This window comes from Dermacentor silvarum, chromosome 1, assembly GCF_013339745.2.
Source record: "Dermacentor silvarum isolate Dsil-2018 chromosome 1, BIME_Dsil_1.4, whole genome shotgun sequence".
Classification (NCBI taxonomy): Eukaryota; Metazoa; Arthropoda; class Arachnida; order Ixodida; family Ixodidae; genus Dermacentor; species Dermacentor silvarum.
The window spans coordinates 242,667,028-242,689,516 of NC_051154.1; the positions used below are offsets into that span (position 1 = coordinate 242,667,028).

The window sequence follows — 22,489 nt, forward strand, 5'->3', positions numbered from 1 at the left end:
TAAAATGGCAAAACCATCATCTAACTCAAACCAATGTTTAGCTACATGTAGCGGAACAATTTCGTGATTACTTTTTGATCAAATTGAGGCAAACTTTCCAGAAAAATATGATGGCCAGATAGCACAGCAAATGTTCAAAGCTGAACGTTTCACAATGAGCCACAACGTAAACAAGTGAAGAACGATATTGCACCTTTTCTGTAAGTTTCCAGAAAACTTATAACATGGATGTTTTATGCTCGGAGGGCAGCATAAACAAATCTAGCGCAGTTGAATCATTTAAAGGTTATTACATAGAAAATAAATAATGTAACGATAACCGCACCATGAAACATTATACTGAACCAAACACATGACAACCTATGGGTTCCAAGCTATTGGCAATAAATAACGAAAAGACAATGAGTTGATAGGACGCGATGAAGGTTAGATGCGCTTGGCGTTTTTATGAATGCCAGAAACAGGCAACGGCCAAGCGGAGCGAGTGCGAGCACCAACAACAAGAAACGTCTTCTTCTTCGTCCTCTGCTGGCGCCGGTATTTGTCACTACAATCACTCCCCGGCGAAAAAGGAGCCATCCTGGCGACCTATGGAACAGGCAGCACTGGTGGGTTGTAGTGCGGTTTCAGTCGGTCGACATGAACAGTTTCGCGTCCGCGACGCCGTTGGTCCGTAGATGGCTGAACGGGCTCAATGACGTAGTTGACCGGGGACGTCTGTCGTAGAACCCGGTAAGGGCCGTCATACTTTGAGATGAACTTTGTGGAAAGGCCGGGAGTAGACGAGGGAACGCGGAGCCATACCAGCGATCCAGGTGAATATGATGGAAAGGACAAGCCGGCGTCTCGACTATGTTGCTGGCTGACCTGGTTTTGCGCGGTAAGAGAACGTGCGATCTGACGACATTCTTCGGCATAGGTGGCAGCTTCGGATAGAGTCGTAGATTCTGAAGCGTCGGGGCGATACAAAAGAATCGTGTCCATAAACAAGGAAGGTTCGCAACCATAAAGAAGAAAGAAAGGAGAGAATCCTGTGGTCGACTGAGTGGCGCTGTTGTAGGCATACGTAACAAAGGGAAGGATGCGGTCCCATTTAGTGTGGTCAGCGGAAACGTACATAGCGAGCATGTCGCCGAGAGTGCGATTGAAGCGTTCAGTCATACCATTGGTTTGCGGATGATAGGCGCTCGTAGTTCTATGGACAACGTTGCATTCGCGGAGCAGGGCTTCTACAGCCTCGGAGAGGAATGAACGACCACGGTCACTCAGTAGCTCGCGAGGCGCACCATGTCGAAGAACAAGGTTGCGAAGGATGAACGAGCCGACTTCACGTGCTGTGGCCGCCAGAAGCGCTGAAGTTTCGGCGTAGTGCGTGAGGTGGTCCACGGCGACGATAACCCAGCGGTTGCCATCTGGGGTGTACGGTAGAGGGCCGTACAAGTCAATGCCGATACGGCCGGTCGAAAGGCCGGGAGGGACAAGGCAATGGTTGAAGCGGCCCTGTTATCTGGTTAGGTGGGCTCTTGCGGCGTTGACACTTGGAGCACGAGCGGATGTACTGCCGAACGAAGCGGTACATTCCGCGCCAGTAGTATCGAAGCCGTAGGCGTGCATACGTCTTTAGGACACCGGCATGGGCGCATTGAGGATCCGCATGAAAAGAGGCACAGATGTCAGAACGTAGATGGCGAGGAATCACTAGCAACCATTTACGGCCATCAGAGAGGTAGTTGCGGCGGTACAGGAGCCCTTCGCGGATGGCAAAGTGGCGAGCAGTGCGCCGAAGCGAGCGGTCGGTGGTGCGGGGTGATGGCTGAGATAAATACTCTAGAAGAGATGCTATCCAAGGATCCCGGCGTTGCTCGGATGGCATGTCGGCCAATGTAAGAGAGGAAGAATCATAGCTTGAGACAGACACAGCACCAGACTCGTCAGGCAGTGGTGAGCGCGAAAGAGCGTCGGCAGCAATCCATGACAGCAATCCTGATTTAATACAGTGATTGAAAGTACGTACCACTGTGTCTTGAAAAACAGTTTCTAGCTCTGCCTTCTAGTATACAGAATACATGCGACATTTACATTTACCGGAAGAATACATGCGACATTTACATGTCTTCTGAAGGTTTGGCCAAAGTTTTGTGCCGTTCACGTAGTCATTGTACGTAACAAACACCGAAACAGCGGTTTGCTGCACTGCACTAGCATCATGCACTACCGTTGTGAACATAGGCAGCGAAGGCCTGCTGAGGCAAGCAATGAACATGCCGCCACGGGATCAAACATGGTGGTGTCCACAGGAGTGCGGCAAAAAAGGTCTATTCAAGGCCTGTCTGAAATGTATCCGACCATGCTCCTGAAAAAATAGAAGCGTTGCGTGGTGTTTTCGTCGTTCTTATCCCCTTTAAGGTAGTTCCCTAAAGCTTCCACACACAGTCTTATGCTCATTCCACTTCTTGAAACGGTCCTGGAACCCCTCCTCAGGAAGTGCTGCTAGGGCAGCCGTCACATTGCACTTGATGTCCACTCGGGTTTGAGAGTGTGTTCCTTTCAGGTGCCTTTCAATTTTTGTGAGCAGCCAGAAGTCTCGCAGGCTTATGTCGGGAAATTAGGGAGCCTGACGACCCACTGAAGTACTGTGCTGTGCCAAAAAATATCGAATCATTTGAGCCGCACGAACAAGGGTGCTATCCTGGTGTAGTTGCTAAGTCTTCGAATTTATCTTTGTTGCCATCCCCAACTGAGCAACTTTTCTGACAATAAGGTGACAATCTTTCCTTATCGTGGCTCGCCCTTCATAAAGGATCGAATCATTTTCGCTTGTTGAAGGCCTCCCATAGTGTGGCTCACTCTCCATAGATGGTTGGCCTTTGTTGACACGGTTGTATGCCAGTTTAATCTGCTTCGTGACCATACTGTCATTTATAATTGCTGTTCAGGTCTTCTAAATCGCGTCTGCTTTTCACATGAATTTATGCAGTATCTTTGTTAAATTCGCTCCGTGATTTTCTTTCACTCAAAATCGCACCGAGATGTGACAACAGTGCTCTACACAACAGCACACACAACTGAAGGACACTAAAGACACTGCAGACCTTCCTCCTAATTGCATGGCTAAACTGCAGCCAATTTTCTCTAAAAAAAATCACAGCATATCCACGGGGTGAATGATGATGAGTGGGCGAAGCTCCGGAGGGAATCATCGGATCTTCCGCTTAAGGGGACGCTAGCACAAACGCGTTAGAAACGTGCAGTACTCTCTAGTAAGGAGGAGCGGCCACAGCGTCTTACGCAGCCATTTACACATGCCGGAACGTGCACCGCGTTTGCCGACGCCATCACATGACTTCTGAGAGAGTATACCCCCCGTATTCATAAACGCTCCTCGACTTGAACTTGACTTGCCACCGCCTTGGGCAGCGCGTTCGAAACGCGTTGAAGGTAAGGCGGAGAGGCCACAGCGTCTTACACCAGCTTCTTACACGGGCCGTAACGCGCTAGCACAAACGCGTTAGAAACGCGCTAGAAACGCGGCCTTTCGTTAATGTTGGGTATTTATTGCCATCGTGGTGCGTACGTGTGCCTATGTGCGCTTCGTGGCGTAGTGGTTAGCGCCGCGCGTTCGGAAGCGAAGGGTCCCTGGTTCGATTCCGCGCTACAGCCACAACTTTCGGTATTTTTTTTTCATAAAACGCCGGAAGCGTTCTCCGGAAGCCGGAAGCTGGCTTCCGGAACCGAAAGCGGAAGCGGAACCGGAAGCGCAAGTCGGCTTCCGGTTATACTATACGTATACATGGATGGATGGATGGATGGATGGATGAGGCTGAACCCTTTAAACCGGGCAGTGGCATACGCCACCTAGCCATGACTATTAACATATTTTGTACTTTGTGGTGGGTGAAATACATATACGGACACACAACGCCATCTATTGAGCAATTCATAAAACTAGACGTGGCTACCTACTACGACGGGGACGAACGGGTGCCGCTATAAGGAGCTTCGCCCCTAATAAATAAGGTTGGATACTTTTCAGACAGGCCCTGTATGTCATGGTAGCTGCTGCAGGGTAATGATACTTACCTTGGTCTCATGGTCGACAAAATTAAGTAGCACTTGACAGCGCTCACATTCGAGCAGTGACTGCAGGTGCGTCATGATCTGCTCAATGGTGCTCTGTTCTTCAAACACCATGCGAGCAAGATCCAGAAGGACCTGCAAAAAGCCGGAAGCAAAGCTGCTGCAGCAAAACTTCTACCCTGAGCATGGGCTGAACATCACAGCGCTTCACAAGAGGCAGTAACCTTGAGGAAACCTTCTGAGAATGTTATGTGGTGCCATCATGAGAGAATGCTGACAACTGTGCCAGTGTAACTTGAAAATGTATACACCTTAGGGACTGATCGCACTAGTGCTTGGCAGGAGGGAGTTGTAGAATAGATGTTAGGCAAAGTTCCTTAAGCAGGCTCTTCCATGCACTTGCCCTAACCAAGATGACTTGAGCTGCTCCTGCTAGCAGTAGAGTGAAAAACCTGAGAGACGCATCTTGAAAGCTTGGACGCCACAAGAAATGACGAGCAGCAAGGGTGGTGGCACCAGTCCGCATGTTGACAGCTTATTTACGATTCTAACCTGAGGTTCATCACCTTGGTTAGGTCAGATGAGATGTGTGGAGAAATGCACATGGAAGTTTTTCGTCCTGTCAAGAGTGCAATCGGGAATGTAGGGAAGCTGCAGAGGAAATGCCCACACTTGTTTTCTCTTCTCGTGATGAATTGTTCGTCGCAATATTGAAAAAACAGGAGCTTAGAATTCTTTGGGGGAAGATGTAATCAAACTCAATGGTGATGGCCAGAATATAATAACTTGATAACACCCCTCACAAATGAGGGCTTGTAATGAGTCTAAAAGCCTCTGCAAAAAAAAAAAATCAAAGGAAATTTATTCATCTTTAGTCACTGAGTGTCACTCACTACTGCTAACATATAGAGGAATGCACACTGATTGTCTTTGATATGTACAAGGCTTCAGAAGAATGCAGTGTGAATACATATACGTACAACTGAGAAAAGGGCATATGTGCCTTTTCATATAACATGTCATACTGTTACTGTTGCTGTATGATCGACATACATTGTAAATTATATCCTTTTTAAGTGGAAATTACACCAACTTTTTAGTTTTATGTTAATTTTGTATTGCACGAAGACATTCCATCCCTACCATAGTATATATTGTTGTGCCTCAGCAATAAAGAGGGTTTTTGCACATCTCAAAATCTTATGTTTCACATAATATAACATAAAAATTACGCAGAAACTGCTCTGGGAGTGGTCCAAGTATGCGTAAGCATTGTGCCACTTGCTCATCTCCACGCAGCCCGGTGTAATTATCACTGTTATGAAATTTAATCTGATCAGTACAAACGATCGACAGCGCTGCGGCGACACGAACTGCTGCCGACGGCGGCGCAATGTGAATTGATGAAGCAAGTAAACTACTGCAGGTGGCAGCGCCAGTTGCGCTGATGATGTTCCGATCATTATAAATCGTTACCGCTCTTTAGTGCCTTATCCATCCGCGTCGAACCATTAAGAGCTGTGATCGACCATATTTCGATGGCAGCTGCGTCTGGCGCGGCTACCCCCCGGAAAGCGAGTGCTAGTTTCGGTTTCAAGGAACATGCGCGCTCCTAGCGGTTGCTGGACATCCTAAGTTATTTTTCAATTTCTCTTTTTGTGAATTTTAAATCGGAGCGAAGCGCGGGAAGTGGTTGGTGGTTGTCTTCGTGCGTCCGTCGAGCTTGCCTCCGCTCACCCTCGCCACTCGCTCAGCGATATCACAAGTCAGGTCGCGCTCGGTCACCTGCTTCGGTTGTCCTTCCAAGTATGAAGATGGGAAAGATATAAGACTGATAAGCTTGATCAGGCGTGTAAGGAACGGAAGACGCAGCAAACCAGGCTATCCCAGCGTTAGACGAAGATGGCTAAATCGGGGCATCACATGTCTTGTTATCTAGAAAAGTTATCTGGGTATTACCAGCTTGGGTAGTATTGAGCCTTGGATGTGGCGAAGCACGTTTCTAGCCCGAGTTTTGCGTCGATTCGCACTTTTTTCTGCCCTGTTCCGAGTGCGAAAGGCTCGTCACTTCTCACAGACCACGCCGACCACGCTGCGAGCTGGCCGCAGCCTATTGACCTAAAGCCCCTATATTTATAAAAGTAGCGCCATCCACTTCCCTCCTCCTCCGTTCCACTATCGCGCTCGGCGCGACCAGCGCGATCGAGGCGCGATATCGACAGTGGCGCCGCCTGCGTCGGGCCTGCCGTGGCAGACGACAGCTAACGCGCTACCAGAGGAAATCCGAGGAAAACTTCGATCGCGCCCTGCGGAGACGTTTTTGAGGCGCGATTTTGCTTCGTCAGTCAGTAACTGGTCTTAATAATGCCGTTTTGGAAGTAGCAACGCGACGATGCGATACGGCGCAAATATCAAGTGTGCAGCGAGCGTTTGCGCACGCCGGATGGTAAACAAAAAAAGCCTTTTGCCCTCGCCTTGTCGGTTGCGGCAACTTAAGACGCAGCAGCATGCCATCACGACGAAGTTCTTGTCCCTAACACGTTTGATCCGTTTGTGCGTACAGCACTTTCGTCGCACAGGCCCGAGAATGGCAGTCGGAGTGCGCTGGAAAGAGAAAAATATACAAAAGCACGACGCGAACTTCCACGTGACACGGATTGGCCAATGGGGGAGCGGAGGAGGCTGGGGCGACAGGAGGCGGCTAAGAGAGGGCGAGGAGGAAGCGCCCGGGTGAGCGCGGTGGCGGCAAGATCTAAGAATGGCGCTACTTTTATAAATATAGGGGCTTTATATTGACCCTTTTCGCGGCGCTCCCGTGGGCGTTGCCATGTTTGATCACGTGGTGACGCGTCCATTGCTTGCCTCAGCCGCCTCCGTTGCCTCCGCGTTTAAGGCCTGTACACGCTCAAGCCGCACATCGCCGCAAGCCGCACCGCATGCTGGCGGTTCAGTGGTAGCGGGCGGTTGGAGCAACCGGGCACAAAATTCGATTCACGCTGGGACCGGCGCGAGCGGTGCCGTACGCATGCGCCCTCTGGCTGGCAAAACAGATAACCAGCGACTGGCAACATGCAACAGCGCGGTAGCAGCGTTTGTGTGCTGGCGACCAGCAAAATTTTGGCCCGAGCCAGGATTTTCGTATTACGTTTGTTTTCTTATTAGGTAATTTTCTGATTAGTGAGCTCGAGCGGTTCGCATGTGCCGGCATCCGCACTCCGATTTGGGGACGCGACGTATGTTAAGAGCCGGCAACCGAGAGGCGGGGTAAAGATGTTCTAAGTCGGCAACTATCGTCAACAGCAGACGACACTGGCATATTTTTGTCGGCGTGGGTTCAAGCTTCCGCGTCACGGCGAAAACGCAAAACTCTTGCACTGTCATACTCTGTTGACTGCATGTGTCGTGTTGGCGCGCTGAGCCACCTCTCAAACATTATGCAGTGATCTTACCTGCGCCTTTTCTTTTTTTTTTCGTTCTCCTTTTTTTTTTTTTTTTTTAATCATTGCTACCGCATACTGTTGTAACAACATACATCGCTATGTACTCGGTTGTGTGCGGCGTGACGGCGCATTTTTGTAGATGTGCTAGCGAAAGCTTGCAAGACCGCGCGTGCGTTTTTAAGCCAATGAACAAGGGATTTGTCGCAGCAACAGCGTAGCACGATGAAGCGCCGCAGCGTTATACAGGGTGTTCATTTATAAGTTTTAAAATTTTTTTAGAAATCCTCTGTGGCAGGTAGCATAATTCATATCGTTGAGCTGGGTTATTCGATGAGGCGGACATTAGTAACACGAGAAATCCCACATTGAACTAATTAAAAAAATGACTAATCAACTTCTTAGTTAATTATCGTACAGCACATATTGTGATTTACGAATTGGAGCCGGTGAGCTTGGCAGGCGTATCCACTTGGGATGAATTTCCAGAATGACGCCAGTTTGGAGATATGTGCCATCAAACTCGCCCTAAAAATGCACTGTTGTTCCACTTACTTTTTTACCAAAATGCTGTTTTATACATTGAAGCACTAAAGTAACTGGAACGCCCATGTATTTCGTCCCAGACTTTGGAAAATAATATCTCAAAGCTGGCGTCATCCTGGAAATTCATTTCAAGTGGATGTGTCTTGCAAGCTCACCTTGCAAGCTTTTTGTTACTTGAATGTGTTTCGATTTTTTGTGCTACTAATGTCCACCTCATCGAATAACCCCCAGCTCAACGATAAGAATTATGCTACCTGCCACAGGCGATTTTTTAAAATTCCGTAACACTTTAAAATGAACGCCCTGTATATTAACATGCTCTTATATCTATTATCGCGGAATACAGCTGTGTAGATCGACAACTCGCCTCTCTTCACCACCGAGCACGCGAGTGAATATTCAACTACGGCTTGTTGATTTACTTACGGTTTTCTTTAGTAGCTGCCAAGTTAAAAGTGAGCGTACAATTGATTAACTGATGGAATATGACCGTGTCACAAAGCACTCGTGTTTGTTCGTTCTGTGTTATGTCGTTGTTCCTTTGATGAAAAAAGCCGGCGAAGCAGTGCCCCCGGACCCGACCAGAATCTTCGAGGTCAGGCCCTAGAGACGCTTCTAGACCCCTTCAATGACTTTTGGACATCACGCAAGCTATCACAAGAATGAAAAACAGCTGGAGTATGCTTTATCCCCAAACCGGGCAAGTCCCCGCACATTGACAACCTGTGGCTGAAATCCGTCACATCATGCATAAGCATAATCATGAAAAGGATAGTACTCAAATGCCTCCAACAACACCTGGACGAAACCCAGCAAATGCCAGACCCCATGTTTGGCTTTATACGACATCTTGAGACCCAGGACGTGCTAATGCAATTGAAGAAGGAGATTGTCATTCCTTTCACACACCACGGGCCATTCTCGCGCTAGACCTGAAGGGGGCATTTGACAACGTGGCACACGAGGCGATATTTCGGAATCTCAACAACACAGGCTCAAGAACACAGTGGCGTATTTAAGCCACTGAAAAGTAAGGATGGATGTTCAGCCTTGCTGGTGTGGCATTTCATAGGTTGTAACCCACCGTATTTTTAACCAAGCAATAAGGAAATTAAATGGTTACGCCATACCATCAGTACAACTGAAGTGTTGCTTCCCCAAGGAGTCTCACTGCCACCTTCCCCATTTTGCGAACACTTTGTAAATACAAACTAGCACATGGTATGTAGTCACATTATATGCTGTCTGTATGCTTGGTGAGGTGCACCAAGCATTTTCTCACCCTTAAAACCTGGGCTAATGCTGTCTTTTTTTTAATAATAATTATGCAATAACCTTACTTAATACATTGCTGTGAGAACAATAGTTGGCTTAACAGTAGCACTGCACACATAACCTCATACCACATTGCAGACATACTCTATAGAGGCTGGCCACAATTAGCGTAACTGAAAGCCAGCTGAACAGGGTGCGAGTTCATGTGTATCAAATAAATGTCTGTTCCATTGAGAGGTTATATATCTGTCTGTGATATAATTATCAATTCAGAATACATATGGCAGAAGAACAATACACAAGACAACACAATAAAGTTCCCTGTGAGAAGCTGCTTTTTGCCACTATTACATGCAGCAAAAAGAGACTTCATTAAGCACCACTATGGCTTGCGTGCCTCTTTGTGCATTGTACAAGAAGTAAAGGTGGGCGAATGTAAACGTTTTCAAATACGAATTGAATAAAATATTATTTATCAAATATTCAATAGTCATACGACAACACACGTACCTGTAGTAACAATATTTATTTTCATATAAAAAAATTGGGTACCACACCTTAACTAGGGCAAAAAGAGAGCTAAATATTGGGCACAAAGGATAAGTTTTAAATGCAAGATCGACATAAACAGTCTATCAACAACTTTAGAGCCTGGCTGCAAAGAAGCTTTTCAAGAAAGAATGGCCTCTGAATGGCTAGCTTTCAAAAACGTGCAATATATTGTTCCCAAGAAAACATCAAAGTTGTAGAAAAAAAAAAGAATAGCCGATGAAGGACCTACGTGTTGTAGACATATGTAAAACTACTCGTTGCAAGGAAAACAGCACAGACTTGTAGCATAAAAGATCAGTCTGCTAGATCAAGAAATGTGTGGTCACCTTTCGCATGAAAAAAAAGCCTATGGGAAAGTTTTCTTGCCAATATGACTGAAAGATACTTTCGTAAACAAGCTTGCCTTTGGGAGGCTACATACACTTGTTCACATGCAAGTATCTGTCGCGAATTCATTGTTAAAGAAGTTCAATTAATATAATGACACGAGAGCCTCCTCTGATTAGGAAAAAATAATAGTTGTGTGGTCATATATAGATAACATTTAGAATGTCAAGGTACCCTTTTCCATATTATGCAAGTACTCATGAAAGACAAGACTGCAAGAAACAGCATAAAACTAATGCAAAATCTATAACTGTTTATGTCAATGAGATTTCCATTTCATGTGGCAAAGTATTTCACAGGGCAGATAGGATGTGACATCTGTGATTCAGAGATACGTCATTGTATCGGGGCACAAGTATTGTACAACTGATAATTTTTGGAATAAAGAAATAACAAGCATTGATTCCCGGTATGTCACCATGCCACTTGTATCTTAAAAGGACTATCACTTATATGTCAAGCTTGCACCATTATGTTTATGTGACCATACATGTGTACCCCATCTGTAATGAACCATTGCTTCAAGTTATGACCACTGTCATGTCATTCCCGTACATTAATTGTGGTTTTGCACAATACACCTAGAAAACTTTTGAGCGGCATTGTAGTACTTTTTCTTGTATGTGCACACTGGCTTTCTGTCACAACACCCACTTCGCATGCATGATAAATGCTGCAGTCAAGCAAAATAGAGTTTCAGACTAAGGTACCTAAACTGCTTTCATTCCAGAAAACCCCAAACAAGGTTTAGATTCTTGAGGACACAAGTTACTTGCGTCCTTTGATGTAAGGCTGTTTTCTGCATGCAATGAATGTTAAGATTTCTGCTGTGCAAATTAATGTTAACCTGATAAAAGGGATGGCAAGCCAAAACTTGCATTCGTGATACTAGTTGCTACTGGGGCCAGATTAACCTATGGGCTAAGGGGGCTGCAGCTCCAGGCTAGGGGGCCCTGTGAGAAAAATGTTTCCTTGAATTAAACTTTATTTCTTGCGTTCAATACAGAGTAAAACATAATGTGAACAAATACATTGGGATCCCTAGCTCGAGGCCAGTTGCAAACCATAAAAAATGTAGAGGATGCAAAGCAATTAATAAACTTAAACTCAGCAACAATATGCACTTTACATTAGAAGTAGAGAATACAGTACAAAGAATCTTCAAAATGCAAATGGTATCATTGAACATTTACAAGGAAAATGCACCAGAAAAAAGAAAAAGGAAGCGTTGAATGTATTAATAAACATACGAAAGAAGATCACAAAAATGCTGTTTTAATTATCTCTGAAAATTAGCTGCATTTCTAACTTACGTGGGCTGAACGTTCCTCTCGACTACTCCAACACTTCAAATTCTCTGTTTACCACACACATTACAAGCCTTTGGAACCAGAAAATTTTGTTTTAGTGCACTGCGTGTACAGCGTCCTGATTCGGTAAAGTTGGTAGCAGAGAGTGGGTAGTCAGTAACGATGCTACTATTAACCATTACAAGAGTTTAAAAATTTAGTAATGAAGTAAACAGTAAAATGTGTATGTGTCGAAAGAGCGGAGTCGTGTTAGCATTGTATTGTGAGGAAGTCATAAAGTGGACAGCCCTCTTTTGAAGTTTTATAAATGGCTCAATGTATGAATAGCCCAGAGATGTAACACAGTACCACAGATGGCTGTGGAACAAGCTGAAATAAATTTCTCGAAGGGTTTCTGTATCGAAACAATTTCGGCTCTTGAGCAGAATATAACAAGCCTTGCCGAGATTTTTGCAAAGCTTGTCAATGTGAGGTTTACATAGAAACAACTCATCTAATTAGTACAACCCCTTGATGGGCCCCTCAGAAATTTAAGAGGACCATTCACCAGGGCCCCGCGGAAAATTTTAGTTATACTATAAAAGTTGTAAAGTGTCTTCCAAGGAGTATTCTACCACAAGAATCCTCTAAAACGGCATAGTAGCAGCCGAAATAGAAGCAAAGAATCTGTAGTACAAGAATGTGACCTGCTCTTCGTGCACAGAGGCATTCTTTCTTTGCCCAACCAGCAACGCAAAGGACCTTTCTCTCTTGCCTACTCCCATATAAGAAATGAGGGTTCACCTCCTCTCTTTTTTTTGCAAAACACCTAATGCACCTTTAATTTTTTTTATTTAGATCACGACAACGACATAATACATCTATGTTACATTTACAAGTCGAACTGCAATGAGTTTGTTGACATGATGGCAGATAATTAATGTAAGGAGATGGATCGTTGCGAAGGTGCATGAAGCTAAACATTGTTCCCTCGTCAATTCCACGCCTTACGTTTCTCATGTTGCCTAGCTTTCTGTTTTCCTTTGGTGCAGGCTACATGGTGACGTTCACAAAAGATTTACAGATGTTAGGCCCTTCTCGCATGCTCGTCTTGTACGATGAATTACTGTGGCGGTTAGCACTGGTAACATCAGTAGCAACCCTAACCGTGATTACGCAGCAACACGGCACCGCCCATGTAGCCCAGACCACCCACTTCAACCTCAATTTGCCCTTTTACTAGCTGTACTCCCTGAAAGCAATAAATAAATGGTAAAATTCATCACTGCGTAGTCTCATCTCATGCCGAGGACAAAGCATTAGGTATTTCTTGTTGTTCTTATTGAGATCAGCTGTTTGTTTTGACACTGCTAGGACTACACAGGCAGTAAATGTGGTTCAGTTTCTATTTAGCAGGTGGCACCACAGCAGTAGCAATGGTGATGCATTGACGATGCAGAACGCTACGAATGCGTCGTTGTTCACTGCATCATTAATTCCTACTCTGCTCTAGTACGGTACGTGATGACAGTGGTGAGCAAACGTCAAACACACGCTGAGCAGATGGCACGGTGCATGTGAACATTTATCAGGGTGTTCACTTTTACTAAAACTGGCTCAGGAGGCTGTATTGAACTGCTCAGATAGCGTGTCGATGAAGCGAAGCCCAACGTAGCATTCATGGAAACGCAGCCTTTAGTTACAACGTAGGAACATTTGTTGCGTCACTGCTCCAACAGTGGCTGATGTATCGAAAGGATGGCAAGCAGACGCTGAGCAGCTGACGCAGCATGGATGAACACATCTTGAGGGGAATTCAGCCTTCCTATTGGCTAAGAAGCCCTGCCGCTGCCCCAGTGCTGCAAGGAACTACTGAGATGGAGTATAACTGGCAAAGCACATTGTTCAGCATGAAAGGTTGGGCAGTGGCAGAGAAGGTGCGTTGCAGTGTCGTCACATCCGCAAAAAATAGCATGCGGCACATTTGCATTGTTTACATTACAGCACATGACACCTAGCACAAAATTAATAGTTGCAATACGTGGAGCAGTGATATAACTTTTAAGTTGTTCCCTAGCCTCCCCTCTTCGTAAAGAGTAAAATGTGCAGTGACAACACTGGAAACAAACACGTGTACAAAGCAAGGAAAGCTGGTTTGATACAAAACCCATACTGAGATGCAAAGAGCACAAACGACCAGCAGTGCTTCTGCACTGTTTACTTCAGAGCACATGCATAAAAAGCACCCTAAAGAGCTTGTAGTGTGTGTCCAACTCAGCAGCTGCTTAGCTACAAGAAAGTTCGGCCAAGGAGAAGGAGGTTTCATTATTTTTCAATGTATGTGTACAAGTACGGTTTGTTTCCGCCTCCTTGAATTTTGGTTTTGGCATCCTTGAATTTTGGGTCTAATGTTCTGTACAAACCGTTCTGTATGCACGGTTCACTACAGAGCATATGTATATCGCATAAAACGAATACTTATACGCTTAGCACCACTGCGACACATTGCACGTATACATAACAGCACCCTTCACCTCGTACAGTAAGAACCCCAGCACTCAAACGCTCTGTATGTGTTCGCGGTCACCAAGGCGCATCGCAGCCCCCAAAACAGCTCACATGAAGCAAGGCACAAACAGCACATTACGAATGGCTGCGATGACGCGACAATAAAGATAATCGCTACAGGTCATATGGTCACTTCTTAAACACAAACCAGCACTGCACAATGCACATACACGTATGAGCTTCGCCGCGATGAAGCGCGCACACACAACACCTAGGTACAGTCAGTGCCTCCTCTATTTTTAAATAGAGGAGGCACTGGTACAGTACACCATACGCTGAGATGGGCGACCGCACTATTTTCGTTCTGGCGCGTACTGAATGCATGTGTCATGCTTAGAATGCGCGTGTATGTGATGGCCTTCGCGTTTGTACTGCTTGTACTGCACAAGCGAAATACGGCCCAATAAACACGAAATCGCCGGTTTCATTGCTTCCGACGCTCGCGTGAACACAACACATTTCCATCTGTTGCCGTTGACGATCGCACGCGCTGAAGAGGTCAGGCAGGGTACATCGGATTGCTGCGTTCGACGATTATCTCCGCGAGTGCTCGATAACTCTTGTAATGATCCCACAAAAACGACGAAAAAAAAAAAACTGCCACAGCAGCCTAGGCGCCTAGGCCTCGCGCTTCGATTCGCTTCGAACCAGCGCCATGTTTGTGCGGTCGCCGCATACATGCTGCATACTGGAAAAAGTTCACGACCGCCTCTCGTGACGTCAGAGCGGCCATTTTAAGCGGACCGCGCGAGGGCGGTGCGGCTTGCGGCGATGTGCGGCTCGAGCGTGTACAGGCCCTTACAATGCAAGCGCATGACGCCGGCGCGGCGCAGCAAACCGCTGTTTCGACGCGTATCGTATAGAACGGTGACTGCGTGCACGACACGAAGCTTTGGCCACAGCTTTAGAGGACATGCAAGTGCTTTCAGAGCTGATTACGCCTTGTCCAAACGGCGTGAACAGCGTATACGGTGCTTGTACTAAAAGTGGGGCTAGAAATGTATTCCAAGCTGTCCAAACTTCCCACTTATGAATTAAATCGGGATCAGTGCGCTCTGCGTTCTTTATTTGGCAAACATTTTGAACCTACGCCTTGTCATATTTCTGACTCAGTAAAGTTCCTCGGTGCGGCCACTATCTGATTGTTTATTTTCAGCGTAATCACTCGCGGGTGTGCTCTGCTGCGATAAATTTGTTCTTGCTGTGCACAAAGCTTGGAATTTAAATGTTCGGTAGTTTGCGGTAGCTCGTAGCAAAGACGTATTATCGCTAGTCCCTCGCTTGCTCTGTGGACCGTCACGAAACATTCAGCTTCCAACATTCGTGTCTTGTCGGTGTAGTCGCCGTCACTCATGCTTCGGCACAATGATTCAAGTGTGCGCCCATTCACTCACACGTTGGGTGGGCGTAAGTTTTCGTGCGAGTAAGGGTGGATGTGTGTAGATAGCGTGCGGTAAATGTACTATGCCAGTAAGTGGCACTACTTCATTTTGTAACAAGCGGTACTCACTCCCAAGTGCCGACGTTCCGGAGTTGAAGTCCTTTCTTTGGAGGTTAGCTATACACCTCTGGCGGATTAATTATCTTTTTTTGATCCTCGACGAAAGCCGTACATCGCGAACGGGGGCAACACAGGCAGTCCTTATGTAGCAGCGGCGACACAGGTTGATTCCATTCATTAATATGTGAATCACTATTTTTGCAGCGAACTATACCGCACACGTCTTCCCTTTATCGTTATACATTTTGCAGTATGAATTGGGCACAGTGCATTAGCGCACACCCAGTTGCATTTTCGACAGCTGATCGCACAGTAGCAGGGTAGAAGCAGTAATGGTTTCGTATTCGTGCGCATTCGTTGAGGCAACGTATGGAGCGCGGCCGAAAGCGCCATCTCGTTCCTGTAAAGCAAACTGCTCCGCGAAAAGGGTCAATAGTTTAACGGAAACGGACTCTCCGTGCCCCGTGGGACGTAATGCTGGAAGCAGAAGGAATCGGCGACGCCGATCAGGAGAGACCTAGCTCAGCCTCGATCGAAAAAGCGTCACCGTCGTTACTGCTGCGTCGTGAGCTGCCACGAGCAAGAAGGCCTGAATCCCAACATCAGATTCTAGCGTTTTTCTTCAAAGCCACACGTACGAAGCGGAGCTTCGGGCCCGCTGGATAACTTCACTACCCCCGGCCACTACGAGCAGCACAGGTTTGAGAGTTAAATGTGCTCATCCTTGACCTCAAGCCAGCACGTTGAGGCAGCGCAGCACATCGATGTTCGAGCGCTGTCATTAAAAGCTACATCAAGCGAGCCTCGCACGAGCTCGCGCTGCAGCGCGATTCGCACGTAGTACGTTACTGCGAGCTCTATATATATGCAATTGCATCAGTTATTTATCAGTCGCTAAGGGACAGATGGCCGCTACTACGGTAGCTACAGCACAGGCGTAACTACTTATCTAGCGGCATGCAGTCAACAAAGATTGCAGGAGGCCCGCCGTTTCGCGGCATGCTGAAAGACCGCTGCCGTCGCGGCGCGTACGATCGTGCGCTCCAGCAGTTCCGCACACATGATGTGTGCTTATCGCTGCTGTGAATTCATTTATAGCAAGCATTTCCTCGCGTTTGTGCACCTGAATCTAGCAGCGTGCAAACCTCAACTGAAGTCCAACTTCGTACGCGACTCGCTTCACTTGCGATTGACACCGCGCTAAAACTTCGCCGCTTATTTCTTGAACGGCGTACACGTATTCGGCATTGCATAATTTCTTGCCTTTACGCAGCGTGCCACCCCTGAAAAAATCTTCGGCGCCCGATATTTGCTGCAGGCCGAGCAGGAATAAAATCCCTATATAAGAAAAGTACCGCCATCCTTTGATCAACGCCGCTTCTCCCTATCCTGTATCTCCGATTGGACGATGATAGCGCGCGCTTTTCACTTCTTTATATCTTTTTTTTTTCCGCCTCAGAGCCATGTTGAAAGTCCTCTCTGCGCAGCCGCAGTCGCCGGCGGCGGCGCGCGCCCGGCCTGAAAGCTTCAACGTAGACTTTATAGGTGCGTCACCGTCGACTTGGCTTTCGCAAGCAAAAAGTAAAGAAAAAAGCAAGCGCTTTAGGAGAGGAGGCGGCGGAGGAAAGAGTAGATGCGCTGCCGTCACCAGGCCGAGAGACGCGCGCCGTTGCTACATTTATCTGGTCGATGGCGTGTTCGCCAGTGTCCTCACCTAAAGAGTATACAGGGTGTCCCAGCTATCACGCAGCACGATTTAAAAAAAAGAGGAACGGCGTTACGCAAACCAAACCTAGTGCGTATTGTTTCCAGTGCAGTGGAGTAGCCGCCAGTAATTTTTTCGTTACCGAGATTTAATTAGTTAATTGTAATTACCTAACTCGAGAAGTAATGTCCTAATTATCAAAGTGTCAATGAGAAAATTGTAGACAAACATGAAAAACTCCCGATACAGCTTTCTGTTCCTCAATACGTGCTACATAAATGTGTTTTTCCGAATACACACAGAATTGCCGCGCGACTGGCCGCTCGAGGTGCTTTGGGTGTATTCGCGGGCATCTTTCACGCTCGGAAAAACGCATTTATGTAGCACGTATTGAGCAACAGAAAGCTGTATCGGGAGTTTCTCGTGTTGCTCTACAATTTTCTCATTGACACTTTGATAATTAGGACATTACTTCTCGAGTTAGATATAATTACAATTAACCAACTAAATCTCGGTAACGAAAAAATTACTGGCGGCTACTCCACTGCACTGGAAACAATACGCACTAGGTTTGCTTCGCGTAACGCCGTTCCTCTTTTTAAAAATCGTGCTGCGTGTTAGCTGGGACACCTTGTATATCTTACCGTGGTCTTGAGCTTTGCGCGGCCTAGTGCAAGCTTCCGCCTTTTTTTTTCTCTCTCTCTTCTTGCTCAGCGCGCCGCGGAGAGAAGAGAGGCGGGGGTCGGGAAGGCAGAGAGCTGGCGAGGAGGAGACCGCGTGCGCATGCGCCGCGTCGCCCTCCTGGTTGCCATGGCTACAGCGCGGCAGTTTCTTGATATGAAAGACGAACCACACATTACGGCTGGCTAAAACAGCTTCGCTGTTAAAAAGGTAAATTTATTAGGATCTCGCATAGTTCTTAAAGCAATAAACAAAAACCAAAGGTGCTCTAAAGTGTTTAAATGTTTAAAAAATGTGTCGCCCTTTTTCACTCATATGAAACACCTTTGGGCAGAGACAACAAAATACTCAATCTCTGCATGGTACCACAGATAAGTAAGGATATGCGGATAACTTTCAAAAGTCTTTGTACGTGCACATAACCTGGTTTCTCTTGTTTTCAAGTTCAGACCGTTCATAGAGCTGAGCATTTCGCAGGACGAGGCCGCAAAACTGCAATTACTCCGAGAACACCTGATTGAAGAAAACCACAATTAGAAAGTGGGATACTGAGTGGGAGGTCAAAAGAACATTAAGTTCCACTACAGCAGTCTCAAGGACGCAGTGGGCAATGGGATTCCACACACGAACAAGACAGCTGAAATTTAAGGCAATGTTGTAGGAGCGCTTTTATTTTATGTCACCGTATGCTGTTCCTAAATTGAGTGCCTTTAATTCACTTATGTGGCTGCACGAAATATTTATTTTGTTGTTAAATCACTGCAGTCACACTCACCTCAGCTATGTTTTAATTGATTATTTCAGGAAACTGACAACACCGGTAGTTCATGTGTTCATATATGCTTCAAATTATTATTATTATTATTATTATTATTATTATTATTATTATTATTATTATTAATCATGTACATAAACACCACACAGAGAGAAAGAGATGCAGGCTAGCAATTGTTTCCTGAAAGGGAGACCACACCCACCAGCTAGAAGAGGAGAGAAAAAAGGAACCGTCAACCAAGTGTCGAAGCTAAAGAAGACATGGTCGATATACATGGTGGCTCAAATGATTACATGATTAAACGTTGGTTCTGGCTCTCTATTCAGTCTATTTCTGCCTATTTTTCATGTTCATTATCACTCATTTCGGATCTTATTGGAATCGTATTTCATGAGTAATTACGTCGACTTTGGCTTTATCGTAGAAACTTGATTACCCTTTATTTTTTGACCAAGATACCGGTGGGTCGATCCTGGAGATGTGCAGTCTATGGTGCAATGTGGCTTAGTTTCGTCTGTATTAGCGCTAATTACGCCCGTACGGTTAATTTTACCTACTTTCAGACGAATTCTCGCTTATTTTGCCGCTTATTTCAAGTGAACTCAATTTCCCAAAAGTGTTTCCGTAAGGCGGCTTTGCCTCAACATAACTATATCTACGGCGGTGCATGCTATACAGGAGTATAGTGCAATGTGATTAATTTCCGACTATATCGGCACTAATTATGCCCGTACCGTTAATTTTACCTACCTTGCGACTGATTCTAGTTTCTTGTCTCGTTGAAACCTACATTTTGATACCATTTTCGACTCGCTACGACGTTCTTGAAGCACGAAAGGGCCGTTTTTTTTTTGCTGGAAGTGGTTACAAGATACCCAGGTCCGAGATATACCAAACCAGTGAAGTGAGCTAAGAACTCGAATATGCGGAAACCATCGACGATTATCGTTAGTATAAGCTTATAGCCCGAACGAACGAGCGACAGTCCCCCTCTCCCCCGACTCTCGGCGCAACTCGGTTGTGCGAGATCTCACACTCAGGATAGAGTTTTAGCGTGCCCTGTACTCTGACAAGCACGGGCGGTTTTGGCGGTTTGCCAGATGAGCGGGGGCATAAAGGTGAGCGGCCTAAGGTACCTCGATATCCTCCTCGCCCGCCGCGAAGACTAGTGTGACTAGAATGGGGCCATTCTAGCCACCCCAGAGCGGCCGGAGTGGTGACGCCATCTGGTAGCGCAGATCTCAATCAGACAAACACAGAGCTAATATTGCAGTAACCAAGTATATTCTACTTCACTGCTGGTACAAATTTTCGGCAGCGGCGTAATTGTCAACATCATTACGGCGCTCTCTAAAATTTACACCAACAGCGAAGTAGAATGTCGTCAGGGACGTGCAGTGTTCGAAAAAGGTTTTGCGCTTACCACACCACTGTTCTTGCTCAAATTTCGCAGAAATCTTGGTGTCTACGTCGTACAGTGTAACACTTGGCGCAGTTAATTGCCTGTGTGTTTTTTTTTTTCAATGCAGAGTTGCCTTCGTTTCTGGGGATGCAAGCTAGCTGCTGCCGCAACGACACGAGCATAAACTTGTGTCGCCGCCTGCCGGCAGCTGCAGAAAGTAGCCGTTCAGGGAGATTTACCGCGTTAGCAGAAAAACCGGACACGCTAAAACTTCTGACAGATAAGTCTACGCTTACAATTAGGGGACCGATTTACACCTTTTCCCGCATTTCCTGTCCTCCGTTCTTCCTATTAATATAGTCTTCGTTGTGCAGCCCTGTAATCACGAACCCGCCACCGACCCTCTTACCTCCCAATGCTGTTTGCTCGGAATAATCGTTTAGCGTTGGATCGTCGTCTGAACGTTTATTTAGTTTTATTCATTCTGCAATGTCATCAAGTGCACAGCCAGGGGAGGGCACACGGGACACGAAAACAAGTCCCCTGAAACAAACGTTCGCTCTGTCCGCGGGCCTTGTTCGACCCTGCACTGTTGGTCACTTCATGTCTCCTTCCTGTGAACCTCTGCCTAATTTTGGTTAAATATAGCAGCAATTTACACAAGCTTTTTTTAGAGCGCAGCTCTTAGGCGCCTGTCCCTGCGGCGAGCGTCGGCGTCCCTCAAGCACTGCGAAGGATGAAAGAGCGCACGCGGAGCGAAGCGAGGGATGAAAGACAGCGATAGCAAAGAGAGCGCGAGAGGAAAGCGGAAGAGAGTAAAGCCCCTATATATAAAAAGTAGCGACACTCTCCTCCTCCGCCTTCCCTCCTCCTCGTTTCTCCTCTCTTTCGCGCTCCTTTTCGACCGTTGCGCCGCCTACAACGCTTGAAACACGTGCACTTGTTTATCTTTCGCCGCTGATCAGGGGCGTGATCTTGTACGCGTTCCAAAATGGAACGGAGGCGGTCCGTTCCATCGAGCCGCGCACGATTGGTCAATTTGATCGTCACGGATCAATTGACCAATCTCGATGGAACGGACCGCCTCCGTTCCATTTTGGAACGCGTACAAGATTGCGCCCCAGATTCGACGATCGCCGACTGTGTTCGCCGCTATCGTTGTGCTCCTCGCCAGTCGGTAGACGCTTCTCGGGCGAAAATGGCGATGGAGCGTGATCGTAAACAAAGTAAGCCAGCGCCCGGGGGCTCGACGGTCCACGTGATGACATTTGGCCAATACCGACACGGCGTCGGCCTCGGACAGGGTGTGCGAGGAGGCGGCGGCATTCTTCAAAGTGTGACGCTACTTTTTATATGTAGGGGTTTTAGAAGAGAGTAGCGCGCGCCGTCTGTTCACCGATGACGCCATCGACAAGGCATGCGGCGAGCGCGTCCACCGATACCATGTATGGAAACAAAGCGCTGCATGAGCGGAGGTCTGTCTGCGGCGGCTGCTGCGAATCGCGCCCACGCGTCACCCACGCGCTAGCTCTCGCAATCTCTACATTATAGCGAGGCAGTCGCGCCACCCTTCGTTCCGTTTGGAACGTGCCGCACGAGACATTGTCCGCGCCAGCCAATATATCGCGAAATGAAAAGACGTATAAAGCTGCGCTCAAATTTCGCATTAGTGAGTACAGTATTCATCGGTTAATTTTTTTATTGAAAAATAATGAGCGTAAAATTTTAGCTCCCTCACGAATCGTGACAGAAGTGCGAAATTTAGGGTGTATGTACACAGCCGCCTCCGATCTAGACGTGTGCTAAAATTTGCTGGGCCAACGTCGCGCTCCATATGGAACCGGAGGCACGGTGCTACGAGTCTTTTGGTTGCGCCCCGACTTTAATTCTGCGCTGCCAGAAACGTTTCGTTCGATAAATATCTATAAAAGCTGCGGGCAAGCAGCACTACATCACCATAGGGCATTTGTCACTAAACAGCTTCAGTGTTTCAGAAACTAAAGCAAGCGAAGTATTTTGTAAGAGTCCACCTAGTGGACATGTCCATTTCGTCTGCTGTTGAAGTTTTGATTGGCGGGGCTGGGGTGCGCATCAGCAGGAGCCACGCGCCACAGCCAATCAGCACTTCAGCAGCAGACGAAATGGATATGTGCACTAGGTGGACTCTTACAGAATATCTCCCCAGGTGTCCGCTGATCAGGGGCCTAGTAAACAATGCCGTTCCCACATAATAATGCTTTGTGGTCAGCCGGCACCTGTGTGTACAGTGGCTCCACTTGTGCTGAAAGTGGGAG

At 46.8% G+C, this 22,489-nt stretch overlaps 1 pseudogene; it reads right to left on the reverse strand.

The window, feature by feature from the left end:
• Nucleotides 1-3,009: 3,009 nt before the first annotated feature.
• The window catches only part of LOC125942353 (dual 3',5'-cyclic-AMP and -GMP phosphodiesterase 11-like), a 38,545-nt pseudogene continuing 19,065 nt past the window's right edge, over nt 3,010-22,489 (reverse strand).